General features: G+C 37.9%; 1 protein-coding gene across 1 annotated transcript in view; it reads left to right on the top strand.

Annotated features, from left to right (window-relative positions):
* LOC113519897 (homeobox protein homothorax) overlaps positions 1-3064 on the top strand; it is a 409098-nt gene extending 406034 nt beyond the window's left edge. The window contains exon 14 of the mRNA XM_052900545.1: positions 566-3064. The gene's annotated coding sequence lies outside the window, so the exon portion shown is untranslated. The remainder of the gene's footprint in view (positions 1-565) is intronic.
* The last annotated feature ends 15347 nt before the right edge of the window (positions 3065-18411 follow it).

Below are 18411 nucleotides of genomic sequence, written 5' to 3'. Positions count from 1 at the left end.
GGTTACCCTTCTTGTGCTAGAGGTATACGCTAGTAGGGTAACAGGTAATGATGATAGATGAAGAGGGAACTACGTCAGTTGGCCCATCTCATCGCTAACTACAATGATTGGGAGAAAGGGATTGTTAGTAATGGAGACTTAGAATCCCATTGCTAGTAATATACCCAACCAGGTCGACCTCCTCGCAGTTCTCCCTGGAAACTATCATGGTTAATTCCTGATGAATTCATCATGATGGGCTAACTGGCCTGTTTTCATTCTCATCTATCACCCTTCACTGGTGCTCCGCCAGCGTATCCCGTTAGCGCAGGCGGGGTTACCATATCATTTTCACCCATCAAAAAAAAAATCAAAATGTTTTACTGAACTAAGTTCACTTATGGGAACTTAATACTCGAGGGATGGGCAGCAGCGTCCCTCGTTAAACATTTCTCAATTCTAACTGCAAATCCGAAATAAATTAAACAGAAAAATAATCATAATTTTTATTCGTGTGACATTTATAAAAGCTAAAGTAAAATAAATTACTACAAACAGTTTGTCAATTAATAATGTAAAATTGCAGATATTGATAACGGAGAGAGTCCGGCGCAGCGAGCCGAGGGCGGCACTCGCGCGACGCTCGGCTCCGGAGCGAGGCCGGCCACCGCGCCTCTGTGATACACGACACCGGCACGCGACACGGACGCGCGACCACGCGGGCCCACGCACGCCCACGCGCTGCACACGCGCGACCCATGCGCCACTCCCGCGCCACACTCGCGACACCACACTACAGGAGAACGATGCTACACTGTACATAAAGCGATACCTTTTGTAATATTTGAAACAGTATACGATCTCCTAAATTAAGATTTAAAGTCAACTTTAATGTTTAAATTAAAATGTAAATTTACGCGACTCTATGGACGATGTAATATAACTGGTGCAATCACCTATTATAAATAAATAAATAAACGGTTTTATCACTCGGAACAATAAGAGCAAAGTTGATGAATGTAACAATAAAAGTGGTTTGATAGTTAACGTATAAATATTTATAGCTAATTGTGTATTGTTATTATTAAATATAAATAAATAATTGAATAGTTGTAAGTTGTAACTATCACTGGAAGTACTTGGGTCGCTGTGGACAGATGGTAATAGAAATGGGACTTTTTGTAAAGGAGTTGTGTATGTAACTGGTTTATTTTGATATGGTTTTTTAACAACTTTCGTTGTACGGGGGACGCCGCGGGGCCGGAGAGCGGCTAGTCCGCATGAGGAACTCGCTGGTCGAGTTCGTCGCTACTCTGTCGCCCGCGAGCCGTTCGTGAGTCGCTCGCGAATCGCTCGCGAGTCGCTCGCCGCTCGCCGGTCGCGCGCCGCCCCTCGCCTTAACCTAACCCCGCGAAGTACTTTCATATCGAATGTGTTGCGTCTGTTACCTACCAATTAATTTATTCAATAATCATTATTGTCAAGCTCAAACTGTACTTTTCTATATGAACGTCAATTTCTTATATCTTAATTTTAATTGTCCGAGAAGCAGTTTCGTGTTTTGCGTTACAGGTGAAGTACATATCTTGAATTATATATATATATATTTATTAATTACTATATGTAATGATATTGTGAATCGGATATCATTGTTTCACCTTGCCTTGGTGTTCAATAATGTAGCACAATTTGTAACCGATGTATACGATAACAAAAATGATATTTTACAATGTTAAAATGAAAAGAGATTTTTAGGTATATTTTTGTCTTGGGAATACCTGACATCGATTGCCTTCTACGTTACCAGGAGACCATGAATTTTTATTGTTCTTTCGCGTAGGGCTGGACAATTAGAAACTGAAGTGTTTATGCAACATTGTTGGTTAGGACTATATGTTTTTTTTTTTTCCTAATTATCCAGCCTTGCCGCTTATATGTTTATAGTGAAACAAGAGTCGTGTGATTTTTGTGACTGATAAGAATCGTGAGCTTCTCCTAGATTATTACAAACCGTTCAATTGTACGTTCCGTGGTCACAGACTATATCTACCATTTTAGCATGCAGTACATTGTAAAAGTATCACGTGTATCGTTTTAGATTAAGCCACGGAACTAAATTAACGATATTACTAAATAAACATGAGAATACGTTAAGGTAATGCGTCGCATTACAGCCTTATGCCATGTATACGAACGGGAGCTATAAAAATGTCAAAATGGTCTTAGCTACGGTATAACTTTGATAGTGGAATAAGTTATCCGGAAACAAGCTTTATTCTAGGGTAATTAAACCACCATATTGTCTTGTGAACCAGGCGTGACACGTTTGTTTTGTGTTAGTGGTTGAATATTTGAGTTTGTAAGCGCCAGCGCTGGTGGCTCCATCTCGCGCGTCTCGCGCAAACCAATCGTGTCACGGCTCGGTGTATCATTTAGAAAAGGTTTGTTATCTTTTGTAAATATACTTATCATGAAATACTTATATATTTCATCGTTTTACCTTTGTATATTGCCGTTTCATTTCCAGTGCAGTCTCAGTATTAAAAATTGGAATCGTTTGGAAAAAAAAACATAAACAACATAGGCATAGACATTTTCTTTCACATGCAACACCAGACTTTGTTGATAATTTCCCTTTTTATTATTGTTATTTGCATTGCGTGTAATATATTTTTATTAAGAGAAAAATCTTAAATAGTAGTTGTTAGGTATTAATGTATTAATTGAAGAAGTTTATTTTGATTTTTCTCTTTATTATATATGTATATGTACATTATATATAATGATTTGAAAGTCATCAAGTTATTGTAAATATAGCTACTAAAAATGAACATTGTACGTCTGTCAGCGGAATATTTCAATTATTATGGAATGGTACGAGGAGAAAAGTTAATTATATATTTGTATTGTATAATTTTGGCGAGGTACATATTATTATAAATATGAAATATACATAAATAGTGAACTGGTTTATATAATATAAACGATAGCAACACCCTCGCGCTGACGGAACGAGTGGAGAAACTGGCGAAACTGTGTCGGCATTATGAATGCTACGAATTGTGTAAAAAATATTAAAACCTAAAAAAAAAAAATTTCTTGTTTCATTTTTGCATGGTCGCATCCACATTAAAAACCATCGACACCTAACTTCTGGAAATTAACAATTTATTTAGTTTATAAATTGCTTCTAGAAAAATGAGTATAATAACTACTAAGTACTAGGACATTATAATGAAACCAAATTCCAATGTCTTTTACTAAGACTAGAATATTATAAAGTATAAAACGTAAAACAGTTGTGTTTGCATGGCTGTGTTTCGGTTTGAAGGGTGGGATATGGCGTGAATTTACAGGGTACAGAGGAATAACACCTGAGTCCTCAGGAATGGCAACGCATGGGGGGTATCATGGGCGAAACAGTATACTCTGTTATGTCCATGGTACTGCTCATGTCTATATGCGACGGTTACCACTTTCCATCAGGTGGGCCGTCAGCTTGTTTGCCATTCTAAATTGTATAAAAACATCGTTCAATAAACTTTTTATTTTCACAATATAATTTATTATATCAGCAAACTAAATTGTTGGTAACATTTTTATAAACTCCTAGTATATACTAAGAGGTAACACTGGAATTTAAAAGATGATGAAAAAAACTGCTACACAGTGCTGAACTCCTAGTAGTTAGTACTAAGAGAATAGGAAAACTAATTGAATGTCTCTACAGTTTATGACCTCCTAGTACTTAATGATAATACTCCTGGTTGGTATCAGGAAAGCAGCCAGTAAGTATGTATGTATGTGCCTAGAGATGAGAATGGTACTAGGAGATCATGAAATCAAAGATCTAACTGACCGAGTGAATTGTCGTGTGATAATTAAGAGCATTCATAACAAAAGTATGGCAAAATCACATTTCTAAAATAAATTGGTAGTAATTTTAAATACTCTTGATTGATCATTAAAAAAAAAGCACTGCTAATTAAAACTTTAATCATGCAATAATATTCTTATTGCGCAGTCACATTTTTTTTTTTATTTTGATGGCAAAAATGCACTTCAAAAATTTTGCAGCAAAACATGAAGTCGAGGAAAAGTAATAAAATGATAAATTTCATTAAAAGTATTCTATAATAAACGTTTTAGTTTAGTTCTAGTTTTAGATAGATAGATAGATAGATACTCTTTATTGTTTCCTTCAAAAGATTACAATAGTAAACTTATTATAAATATAAACAATTACAAGAAATAATCACAGTGAGAAAACAATAGGCGACCTTATCGCTAAGAGCGATCTCTGTCACGCAACCTTTGGATGGAGAGGAGTAATTATAAACAATCTGCTGGGAGGCACGATGAAAAATTTTGTTAGTTCTAAATATGTTTTAGCAGAGCATTTTCTAAATAACCAAACAGTACATCGATTTTTTCAAAAATTATGACGAATGACAGTAAAGTTATAAACGCTTCTTATTTTTCTGTATCTATCTATTGTTAAGCGAAATATTTACCCATCAAAAACCCCAACTTAAAGAATTTTAGGTATACCGTTTTCCAAAATTTGACCACATAGAAAAAAAACAGAAAAACCTACTAATAAGGAATTAATAATAAAGACTCTATCAAGTGAGCAAACATAAGTCTAAGTACAAAAGTTCATTAAATTATATAATTTACAAATAAAATCAGATATAATTTTCGTTCTTTTTTTTCCTTTTTTTTTATTATGATAATACATTTTCAAATCAGCTATTTAAAATAAGTATAATTCAAGAAAAATGGATTTGAATGACTCTTCCATCCTACATTTAGATATATTGGATTTTGGATAAACACTCCCCGATATTTCCATTCGTGCATAAGAAAAACAAGTTATTTTTGAAAATGACTGAACAAGTCAGTAAAGTGTTTGCGTGGACGCGCGGATAGTTCCCAACTTTACGAATACATTTACGTAAGTGGGTAACTTTATTGTTTACACACTGGCCGATCGTGTTCACGGGAAACTAAACGTCAAACCCTTAATAAATAAACAAGTAAAAGTGCCGTGGAAAAAAACTTACAAAATATTAAATACCTTCTTAAAAATAATATCTCGATTCCTTATTTAAAAACTAAACGCAATTGTTAACATTTATCAATGTCAATTATTAATTAATTACTAATTATTTCTACATTAACTGACGATACATTAAATAATTAAAAGTACCAGGGTATCAGCGTGCTGAGACGATTGCATGTAACGTAGCCGCTACATCGTAGCGTTCGTAGCGCCGTAGCCGCGTAGCGGGCGTGGCGCCTCGAAAATGGCGACCGACAGTGAGTAATGGCACTCCGGGACGAGTCCAGTGACGCGTGCCGCAGGGCTGTCCACAGTTGCAGTGTATGTTAGAGTACATATAGAATTTAAGTTCATAATAAATCAAGAACTGTTTGAAAAACCATCTTTAATTAGTTCCTTACCGGTTTACCTCGGTAATGAACAATATTACAAACTCACTGTGAACTGAATGTGTTAACTTATTCATTACAAAATTATACTTATATCATACAGAAGAGATTTTGCCTCACTCTGCGTGTTCTACCGCCTGTACAATGGATTGTGCTCAGAGGAATTGTTCAATATGATGCCCACAGCCTCTTTCTACCATCGTACGGCTCGCCATCCACAGGGAGTTCACCCTCATGTCCTACAGCCTCAATGGTCGCGTACTGCGCGGTTTCAGAGATGTTTCCTCCCACGAACACTCAGGTTGTGGAATGAGCTCCCTGCCGAGGTTTTCCCAAAAGACTACAGCATGGGGTTCTTCAAAAGGGAGGTAAAGAGGTTTCTTCAGGGTCGGCAACGCACGCGTAATACCTCTGGTATTGCAGGTGTTCATAGACTACGCTAACCACTTACCATCAGGTGGGCCGTATGCTTGTTGGCCATCTCAGTGGTATAAAAAAAAAACACATTAAATATTTTGTATTTTTTTTTATATACCACTGCGTTGCGTGCGTTGCCTACCCTGAAGAAACCTCTTTACCCCCCTTTTGAAGAACCCCATGCTGTAGTTTCTTGGGAAAATCTCGGCAGGGAGCTCATTCCATAACCTGAGTGTTTGTGGGAGAAAACATCTCTGAAACCGCGTTGTACGCGACCATTTAGGCTGTAAGGTATAAGGGTGAACTCCCTGTCTCTTTGTTTCTTTTCAAGCTCATAATTCTACGTTTAGGATAAATCTAGCCTATTATAAATTGATATTAATATTATTATAGTTATTTTTATTTGTATATTATTATATTTGCAGTAGAATAATGTAAGATTTTTTCCAAAAAAAAGCCGATTTTAATTTTGGCAAAATTATTTGTTTTGATTTAAAAACTAAACTACTAACCCGCTTTTGATAAAATTTCTATACAACCAATCTATAAGTATATCTTTTCAAATAAAAAAGTACTGTATTTTCCAAATCGGATAATAACTGATCGAGTTAAGAGTTAACTAATAAAAAAAAATACAACTAAATTGAGAACCTCCTTGTTTTTGAAGTTAAAAAATAAAAAAATGAAATACTTAGATCGCTTAACCCTTAAATACCTGAAGTTTCAAATTTGATATCGGGGTTATAAATCGCATTGGGCGCCTACAATCGATTTTTATTTTAATATTTGGCTGTTTACATGTTACCAAATGATATTTTTTTTTTTTTCAAAATAAATATATAAAAATATCGTTTTGATTTTTTTACTGTTTTTCCCCATTAGTAAACACAGTAAAGGGTACACGTATTTATTTTTTTATTTGATTTAAAAAAAATCAGGCTTTTAAGGGTTAAAATTATAAGATAAGAGCAGTTTTGAAAAAAAAATATGCCACTTAGAATGGCAAACAAGCTGACGGCCCACCTGATGGAAAGTGGTGACCGTCGCCTATAGACATGAGCAGTACCATGGACATAACAGGGTATACTGTTTCGTCCATGATACCCCCATGCGTTGCCATTCCTGAGGACTCAGGTGTTATTCCTCTGTACCCAGTAAATTCACGCCATATAGATAGATAGATAGATAGATAGATATATCGTTTATTTGTTTGTTCCTAATCACCCTTACATATCCCACCCTTCAAACCGAAACACCGCCATGCAAACACAACTACTTCACGGTTGAAACACGAATGGGACAGAGGTACCCAAGCAATCGACTTTTATACAAAGTCTCCCTGTTAGAAGGCGGTTACGGTTAAAAAAATTTATATAATCTGTCAAACAATAGACACGAGTGGCAGCCCTAGTTTTTTCCTACTACGGAGCACAGTAAGCAACGCACCGATTGTATCGCTCGCGGATGCTCGGAGCGGCCCATTTGTCAACCTTAGCGCCCTCCCGCCGCACGCCCCCGCGCTCCCCCGATCTCCCCAGCAGCACGGTACCCCGCCCCGCGCGCCGAACCACCCGCCAACTCGCAGCCACAAAAGAAACGCAGGCTTCAGATGGAAAGTGAAGCTGTGTCAATTTATGTCGCCCTGGTGACAGTAGTGCGGTCTGCATATTCTTTGGCTTTTTCCATAAAGATTGTTTACTAACTTTTACCCGTGACTTCGTCCATGTGACCGGGATATTCTTACTGAATCGGGAAAAAGTAGCCTTCTGTATCCCATATAGTACGTATATATTAAATTTCATAGAGATTGGTTAAGCCGTTTAGGCACCATACCATTGAATCTACCCTTATCTGTCCACTGCTAAACATAAGCTGTCCCCATAGACTGGTAAACTGCCATAGGAACAGTTCCTTAAGGCTGTTCACAATTGGGAGGATTTTGCCAATAGTTGCCAAGCTTGGCAAGCGGGTTCGCAATCGTAGTTTGGCTTTTGATGATGTTTTAAGGAAAACGCTGCTTACCTATCCTTCGACTATTAAGTTCACTTAATCACCTCCTATGACAGCCACGGGAAAGGACGTGGTGGTAGCCCATTTTATACGGAGACCACATGACAGTGCATAAAGTACATTTATCAAAATTATTTTTTTTTCTTTATTATACAAGAATGGCAAACAAGCTGACGGCCCACCTGATGGAAAGTGGCAACCGTCGCCTATACACATGAGCAGTGCCATGGACATAACAGAGTATACTGTTTCGCCCATGATACCCCCCATGCATTGCTATTCCTGACAACTCAGGTGTTATTTCCTCTGTACTCAGTAAATTCACGCCATTCACACCACCCTTCAAACCGAAACACAGCCATGCAAACACAACTGCTTCACGGTTGAAACACGAATGGGACAGAGGTACCCAAGCAATCGACTTTTGTACAAAGTCTCCCTCTGGTAATGAAATAAATAATGATGAAATTTCAGAAATAGTCCATGAATCTGGATTTCAAGAGCTGAAAACGAGATCTATGGATCCACATGGATCTAGTTAGTTTTCACTATTCCTAGCATAGTTGGATATTTGTTACTAAGGCATCATAAGCTCATGTCATAATATCTGAACGGTAGGTAGGCCGATGCTACACGCAATTTCAACGGCGACCTAATTTAAGACGGGCCGCGGGCGACATGTTTATTGGTTAATTAAAGTTTTACGCGGAAACAAACAAGTACTAGGGTCGCAGAGGATAACGGTAGCGTCAACAAAAAAATATATTTCATTATAATCATCTATTTCCAGCCAACTTCAAAAATGAAAATATGGTATTATGAGTCTAAAAATGAGTAAGATTTTAAGGAGTGTCTCAGTTTTAAAGATAAGATAAAGTTGAGTATAAATCGACACATTCCTCAAATTAAAAAGTTTAAAATCAATATTTTGATACTATTTTTTTTTTTTTATGTTTGTTACCTGATAACTCCGTCAAGTATAAACCGATTTGCAAAATTCTGTTTTTTTATCTGAAAGGATATTTGAAAAAGGTCGAGCCTAGGTTGAACTGTTTTGCGAGTAACGTCATAAAACATTTATTCTATTATGATGCTGATAACCGTTTGAATCCTAACCTTGACCTAAAGCCCTTTGACCTAATAGAAAAGCAGTACACTAAGATGGCTAGCTTGCTAAGAAAAGGTATAAAGTTAAGGGAATCACGGTTGCAGGCTGCGGCGACATCTTGAAGGCGTAATAATCGTCCTTGGATGTAGAAACTGGTGTTTCACGTCTTGACCACACTCCACGTCTATTATACTGGATTTTACACTACCTTAGGACTAGCCCAACACAAATATTTGCATACACGGAATAATTATAAACAGTTGAGGGCGCTCCTGTCTTGGCGCGTGTTTTTGATGACATCTAAGTTTTTTCTTTTACTCAACAGATGGCACTCAATAGTTGCCACGTTTGACAGGTAGATTGGCAACCGCAGTTAGGCTTTAGTAATATTTTAAAAGGGACGCTGCTGCCATCCTTCGCTCTCCCTTAGTGGCCTCTTACGAAACCCACGGGAAAAGAAGGGGTGGCCTATTCTATGCCGGGACCATACGGCGTCTTTAATAGACGGCAGAGGTCGCCAATTCGGAGACCGCCTACATACTCATTTGTTGCAGTATCCGACCGTTCATTTATCTTTCTCATACTCAAATATTACGCCTAAATTACTGGTGAATAGTAATACACCATGTATCCTCGTCTATAGGTATTCCGTCACCCGATCCAATAGGCAGGACAGGATGCCTGAAATACTGTATCGCAAACCATAAAAAAATAGCATAATCCGATTAATTAATTAATTAATTGAAGAATATAGCATAAACTACTACAGCTTTGCGTACTGGCTGTACCGTTTCAAAAACACCTGAACAGCAGGACCGGCAAAACAATAAGCTAAGTTCACAATTTATCCGCGCCTCCCGATTGCCGGTGCTACTCTGTTACGCCGCGCCGCTCAGCGCACCCCCCGCGCACCCTGCCGCCCTGGTAATTAACTAAATAATGGACAACTACCTCGTAATTAGTTTTACGAGATTTACGAGGAAATTATTGCAAATTGATTATAGTTAAAACTCGCTTCTGGATAAGACCGAAGATTGGTGGCTGCAAATAAAAAATCGAGCAAAAGGCACCTCTGACAAAATATATAAATCCTACAAGTTTAAGTGCCCCTCTAAAGAGGCAAGAAAGTGAGCGACCAGTAGACTATTTGTACAAAATCGCTTGCATGATTGCCTCTGCTTCACTTATGGTATGATCCAGCAATCAAGCTATTACACTTTATTTCTGTATTTTTGTTTGAGCGTTCGGATATCGCATTTAAATTACTGGGTACGGAGGTATAACTTTTCATCTACTCATCATCATCACCAACATCTTATCAGCTTTAATCGGTCCACTGCTGGAAATAGGATTCCTCCTTCTTTCCTTATGGCAGTTTACTATTGTGGGAATTTTGCAAGCAGTTACCACACTTGCTGCGGATTGGCAACCGCAGTTTGGCTTTTACTGATGTTTTAGGAGGGACGCCACTGCTTATCTATCGACCATTAAGTTCCCTTAGTCGCCTCATTCGACGCCCATGGGAAAAGAAGAGGTGGTCTATTCTATGCCGGAAACAAATGGCAAAACCTGCCTCCTTTAGTGTTGCCAAATTTGTGCAGTTAGGTAAGACTCACCAAAGGGAGACTTTGTACAAAAGTCGACTGCTTGAGTACCTCTGTCCCATTTGTGTTTCAACCGTGAAGCAGTCGTGTTTGTATGGCTGTGTTTCGGTGTGAAGGGTGGGATATGGCGTGAATTTACTGGGTACGGAGGAATAATACCTGAGTCCTCAGGAATGGCAACGCATGGGGGGTATGATGTACGAAACAATATACTCTGTTATAACCATGGTACTGCTCATGTCTATAGGCGACGGTTACCACTTTCCATCAGGTGGTCCGTCAGCTTGTTTGCCATTCTAAGTTGTATATAAAAAAAAATTATTCAGCCATCTGTTACCATTTCTAGTTGATAAAAAGAAGCTCATGACTTCACCTATCCTTTCTCTCTTTTCATTTAAGAGTTACCACTTGTCGGTGCAACTAATTCATGCATTTTGCCTCCAGCTAGCTCTATCCCATGTCATATCTTTGACCTCCCTATATTTCATGAAATCTATTGATTCCTCGGTCTTCCCCTTCCTCTTTTGTCCTCTTTAAAAAATCGTCATGTCGTATAACGTAGCCCAGCATTTTGCCTCTTCTATGCTCTATTGTTTTTATTATATTATTGTTCTTTTCTCATTCACCCCTTTCAGGACATCCGCATTCGTTACTTTTGTCCAGCTTATCCTTTCCATTCTCCTCCATGTCTACGTTTCGAATGCCTCAAGCATCTTTCTTTCCTTTTGCGTCATTGTCCATGCTTCACGCCCATATAATGCTATGCTCCAAATGTAAGTTTTTATAAATTTCTTACGTATTTTTTTTCGATATTTTTGATGTTTATCAAATCCCACCTATCCTATACTACACTTACCTGTCCTTTAGTGTTGCCAAAACCGTAAAAGTTTGAAGTCAGCTTATTAAACCGAAAGGCGATACGTGGCCGATAATTTAAGACAATCTATGGATCGACTACCACTGTTGTATCGGACATGATTCATTATCGGAACGAGCTGGCGCGGTAGGTGGTCAAGCGTGAGACGCAGCTGATTGGCTCGTGTACCGCGCTCCGTGATCTAACGTCCCGCCACTTGTTACTACCGGTCCACGGGTTTGTAATATTACTTATTGTTTTATATTTATTGTTTGTATTCCGTTGGATTTGTTACATCTATAACTTCATATTGTCTATGGTGCACAAAAGTCTAATAAGGTCTTAGTCTTCAAGAGAGGCGAGATGTAAGAGGAGCATAATGTATATAATACAGGTTTTTTTTTTTTAATAAATTAAGATGGAACGGCGTTTTCGGTATTCGATGGCGGGACACCAAAGGTGGATATTATGAAACCAGGACATTGACGTGACATGATTTAAAAACCAAAATGTTTCCAAATCGCGTGAAGGTCAACCTTATAGAGTATAATTCCATCCCCTTTATCCAACGTTAATTTTGTCAAGTGTTTTTGTTATGGGATGGGAGCCCCATTTGCGCTAACAGTATACGCTGGCGGGGCACTAGTGAGGTACGATAGGTGAGAATGAAATGGCAGGTTAGTTAGCCAATCGTGATGAATATAGATGAAATTCACGATGGTTTCTTTGGCTCCACGTGGAGGTCGACCTGACGGGGTATATTGCTAGCAATGGGACTGGTGATCCGCATTATTAACAATCCTTCTCACCCCCTCCCCTTAAGCAGGTCTGTTAGTCCATCGTAACAAATTCAACAATGAATCAATCACAGTGGTTTCCTGGGGGAACCGCGAGGAGGTCGACCTAATAGGGTGTATTGCTAGTAATAGGATTGCCAATCCGCATTACTAACAATCCCTTTTCCCCCCAAATGGGACTGGTTTGGAATTGTCGAACACATATTTTTGTATATACCATTGTCGACTTCAAACAACCTCTTAAGAGCTGAAACAGCGAGCCACTGGGCCACAATACCCCTCTTACATAATAAAGAAGAAATTAAATTTACGAAGCAATAATAATAAATAGTATGCGAACAAGTTTAAATAGTAATTAGCAATCAATTATCTAAGAAATACTTAAATAGACATAACACAATGTACGAAATAGAAAACCCGCCTCTAAAGTTATTTGCGTAAATCATGCGAATGTATGGAAAATGTATACAGCGTGTATGGCAGACATTAAAATGAGAATCGAAGTTAGGACCGGGCCGGTCAAAGCTGGCGCCCCGCTGGGTCGGAGCGTTCGCGACATGCACCTACCAAGCGAACAGCGGCCTCGCAGCGTGAGACGGCCTTTAAACCGCTGATGCAGCTATAAATCGCATTTTAAAACCTCCCCCACATATCTGCTTTCCTGGTACATGCACAGCAACTATTTCAAGTTAAATGGACCAAATAACTGCTTTGATGGCTGGCTGGACTCTGTCCGGGGTTTTAACGATTTTTCCCCCGAGGAAATTTCCGTTTTCGTTCGAGTTATTGCTATTGTTTGCCGGCCATGGTTGTTTTGTGGTCGCCATGTCTCATAATGGTTAGCCCCATTTCGTACTTTCCGGTCGTATGTTACCAAGCGTTTTGCGCAATTAATGAGAGCACAGAGAATGTCCAGTTTGTACATAAATGCAATGGCTGAATAAATAAATAAATGTAGATCTTTTAAAAGTTGGCAAAACAATACTCATAAACAGGCATTCCATGTACATTTAAGAACTAGCTGTGCCCGCGGCACTGCTCGTGTATATAGTTTTTCTATTTGCAATTGACTTTAAAAACAAAGGGAATTCCTTTACATTTCTCTTTTAAGAGCAGACACCAACGAACTTTTTTTTTTCTTTCAACCTCCAATAAAAATGATTCATTGCCACATACGAAAATAAAATGTTTTTAATAATTATGGAGAGTGTTGCCATCACATCTAAAGTGAAAACAAGTCTTTCTAGTAATTTTTACCTGTTGCTGGTACAAAAACTTTTTAATTCAATTTTATTATTTAGGAATAGTTGCTGTATTTCTTAGGCGAAACCATCGTCGTTAATTCCTGACCAATTCATCACGAAGGGCCAACTGACTGACTTTTTTTTATGCAACTTAGAATGGCAAACAAGCTGACGGCCCACCTGATGGAAAGTGGTAACCGTCGTCTATAGACATGAGCAGTAGCATGGACATAACAGAGTATACTGTTTCGCCCATGACACCTCCCATGCGTTGCCATTCCTGAGGACTCAGATGTTATTCCTCTGTACCCTGTAAATTTACTGCCATGACTGACAGCCTTTAGCTCACTTATCAATCATCCCTCCCTGGTATCTTAACCAGCGTACACCGGGGGGAAAGGGATTGTTAGTAACGGAGACTGAGAATCCCATTGCTAGCAAATACCCAACCAGGTCGACCTCCTCGCGGTTCCCCCTGGAAACTATCATGGTTAATTCCTGATGAATTTATCATGATGGGCTAACTGGCCTGTTTTCATTCTCATCTATCACCCTTCACTGGTGCTCCGCCAGCGTATCCCGTTAGCGCAGGCGGAGTTACCATACCATTTTCACGCATAAAAAAAATCTAGCGTACACCAATAGCGCAAGCAAGTTTACCAATGTATTTTCATGCCATAAAAAACCCATTCCCAATTTAAACTATCTAGATACATAAAAAAAAATCCAAATAGCTTCATTGCAAACGTACAGATAATGGAATGCAACTGTCATATTAAATTCGAATGCTCGATGCGTTTGTGAGCGTAAAATGTTTTGATATTTTGGTCCGTATTTTGCTATTTTAACGCCACTACAAGAGGACTAAATCCTAAACAGCTTACGATAAGCGTTATGCATCAATTACAAAACGCGAACATTAATTAAGTGCGGTGCAGCGTCGAAAAACAACCGCAATTCCAAAACGCGCGACTCATGCGACGATACGTCGCGATTACGGACCGTCACATGAGTAACACACTGTGCAGAGGTAAAACTTTATACATCGAGTGATTGAATTCAGTTTTTACCTATATTTATTTAAATAACTTTATTGACCAAAAGAAAATATGGTACAAAATGTGGACTTAATACTAGGAGCTAAAATTCTCTGCCAGTCAACCTTTGGAATGAACAGTGGATCCGGAACGCGGGACTTAATTATTGGTATAGGTAAAAATAATAATAAATATAATAAATAAATAAACAAAATTTTTATATATATGATATTCACGTAAGATTTTTTATCAGGCAAGCAGATAATATTAAGAGCCAAAGGCATAAAAATAAGTCAATGTTCTTTGTACATCTTTGTACATGTATCTTGCTTCATTCACTTTAATAATTAAGGATACACACTGTTTCCCAGTTTCTCGGCTTCCTCAAACAGTATACGATAATTCAAATTCAAATAAAAATCATTTTTTTTATATAAACTTATTTACGAGCACATTTAAAGAAAGAAGAGAAGAAAAGAAAGAAAAGAAGAGAACAAGTCTGTTTAAATAAAAATATTTGGTAAAACCGAAATATATATAACATAACCAATTTTTAGCTATACCTACAAATATAGGTAATAAATTAGTGAATACATAAAGATTATTTCTATTCTTTGATAAGATGTGATAGAAGATTTACAGTGTGCATAACAGGTATGTATACACACTATATTCTGCGATATCTATGCTCTGTCTCTATTTTTTTTTATTTCAAAATTTCCTCGTGTCGATGCAACTAATTCATGCATTCTGTTCCAGCCAGCTCTATTCCAGATCATGTCTTTGATCTCTACCACTTGACACCTAGTGTTTCCTTTATCTATCCCATGTAGTTATTTCTCGGTCTTTCTCTTTTCCTATTTTTTTTTTATAAACGATTATTACTACTTTCCATAAATGGGATGTCAGTTTGTTTACTTCTTTTCTCCAGAACGGAAAAATTGTTTAGTATGATTTTTTTTAAACAATGAAAATTAAATTGTGCACTCACCTATGCCAACGGTATATAATGGTGAGCCACCACTGAGGTGAGAATAAAAAGGCAGGCAGCAGTGAGGAATGATACAATGAGAATGAAGTCAGATCTATTAGCCAATCGTGGCAAATTCAGTAGGAATTAACCACGATGGTTTCCAGGGTAGACGTCGTGAAGATCGACTTTATATGGTATATATGGTATTATAGGGTATATTGCTACCGATAGGGAGTAGTGTCCCCACTACTAACAAGCCCTCTTTCCTTCCCTCAACTACTATAACTTTAAACTGTTGTATCGACTTCAATATAAGCTGAAAGAGTGACATCCGTACATGTACTATCAATAATCAAAATATAAATATATGGACTCTAATGTATATGTAACAAGGTCTAGTTCAGCTCAAACGAATTGATTGCAATAAATTTTGTACACATGCAGATGTATGTTCTCCTAGTACTTCACAACATAGGCAGCTAATTGTACCAGGCGCGGGTAACAGGGAAACAGAAATTATAGCGATGGGAAATTACCTATATGTACTAGGTTACCATGAGTTACAAACAGATTTTGGAAAATTCTAAAATTAGATAATACCACGAATTTTTTTTTTTATTTTTATTTATATAATTAATAAAACTAATAAAGTGTTTGCACGTCTTTTAAAAAAATATTTTTAAAACCAATTTGAATTAATACTAGAATTTTGGCCGCTATTTTTTTCTGTCGTGACAACAATACCTAGATTTTATCTTCATGATACTTCTAGCCGGATACACATAGGTACATACACGGCTATACAATTGAGCGGTGCGTTTAAGAGATTATTCAATTAGGCCGCATTCAATATTATGGACATCAGAAATGTTAAAAAGGTACGTAAAAGGCATTGCAATTTCTTTATTACCTCATTCTGATTCTGTCTGTGACGGCCATGTCAATATAAGAAACACAAGATAGATGTCGCTACTTCACTCCGCTTGGCTAATGAAAAGGGTCACTTAGGATTTAAGCGACCTAATATACAAAGCAATATCAATCTTCAGTCTGTTAACTTAAGTTTGAGTTTTGAATACAGTTTATGGAAGACAATATTGCATATGTTCGATTCTATGATTTTAAAATAAAACACAAACAGTTTCCAGCCTTCCATCAGAGATATTAAGATCAAGAATGTAATAAAATATGTTATGAATTACGACTATTCGTCATCAAAATGCTCCGATTGTTTACATCAGATGCAGCGTCCTTGTTTAACTTGAGGCCGGCAGATAGTGCTGTCCTGCTCTTTGGTTACGTGACTGGACATTCAGATGAACGCTTCAGCATGGATAATAGCTGGTCGGTTTGACAATAACATTAGTTCAGATAGGAGCCGCTTTGATTGGATTATTGAAAGATATTGACGACTAGTGATTTATGATTGCCTAGTACTTGGACAGTTTTTGATACATTTATTTAATGAGCAATACATTTATTTACATTGAAGATAGAAAGAGATAGATGATAATATTTTCACAATGAGGACTCCGTGGGGGGAGTATATTAATTTTTTTTTATATACAACTTAAAATGGCAAACAAGCTAGCGGCCCACCTGACGGAAAGTGGTAACCGTCGCCTATAGACATGAGCAGTACCATGGACATAACAGAGTATACTGTTTCGCCCATGATTCCCCCCATGCGTTGCCATTCCTGAGGACTCAGGTGTTATTCCTCTGTACCCTGTAAATTCACGCCATATCCCACCCTTCACACCGAAACACAGCCATGCAAACACAACTGCTTCACGGTAGAAACACGAATGGGATAGAGGTACCCAAGCAATCGATTAATTTGTTGATATTTAATAAATATACAAAAAACTCATAAAATGTTGCAATTTTATCAACATATATGGTACAATAGATTATTTAACTAGCTGTGTCCCGCGGCTCCACTCACGTGAATCAGTACATGAAGTATCCTATCTGCTAAGTAAGGTTATAACCTACCTTTTGAACCAAATTTCATTCAAATCTATTCAGTAGTTTTTATGTAACAAACATCCACCCACCTATACAAACTTTCACATTTATTATATTAACAAAATGTTTTGGTAATTATCTATATAAAAAAAACTAACTACCAGAGGGAAACTTTGTAAAAAAGTCGATTGCTTGGGTACCTCTGTCTCATTTGTGTTTCTACCGTAAATCAGTTGTGTGGCTGTGTTTCGGTTTGAAGGGTGGGATATGGCGTGAATTTACAGGGTACAGAGAAATAACACCTGAGTCTTCAGGAATGGCAACGCATGGGGGGTATCATGGGCGAAACAGTATACTCTGTTATGTCCATGGTGCTGCTCATGTCTATGGGCGCCGGTTGCCACTTTCCATCAGATGGGTCAGCTTGTTTGCCATTCTAAGTTGTATAGAAAAAAAGAGTATCAAAATGCATTGCATGGTTCAAAAATCTTATCTTTCACTTCAGATCGAATGTAATAGATAAGACGACAACATCTCAGCATTTACCGTAATAACCCATTGACAAAAATTATGATAAACAGGGCTTGGCTTGGTTTAAACAATCCACTGATGTCCAACTGCTGGCTGCGGCTCTCTACTACAATCTTTAGGGGGGCAAGGGATTGTTATTCGTAACTCTAAACAGTCGCGAGAAGTTGTGACTCGGTTGCGTTTTTGTTTCACTGAAAGCAGTCGCGGTACCCACCGCGCAGACACCTTAGAGAATCCAAGTTCGGTAGTAATCATATGACGTGTTCGCTCAGATGCGATGCCTACAGTCTTAGCTATCTCCTCGACAGTCAATCTTCGATCAGATAAAATTAAATCACAGATTTTTTTCTTTGTTTTGATCAGTGGAAGCAGTCGAAGGCCGGCCACTGCGGGGCTCATCTTGAATAGCCTCACGACCACGTTTAAACGC

This window comes from Galleria mellonella, unplaced genomic scaffold, assembly GCF_026898425.1.
Source record: "Galleria mellonella isolate WM207_F2 unplaced genomic scaffold, CSIRO_AGI_GalMel_v1 utg65, whole genome shotgun sequence".
NCBI classification, from domain to species: domain Eukaryota; kingdom Metazoa; phylum Arthropoda; class Insecta; order Lepidoptera; family Pyralidae; genus Galleria; species Galleria mellonella.
The sequence above is the reverse complement of the archived record's forward strand: the minus strand, read 5'-3'. Positions and strand labels throughout refer to the sequence as shown.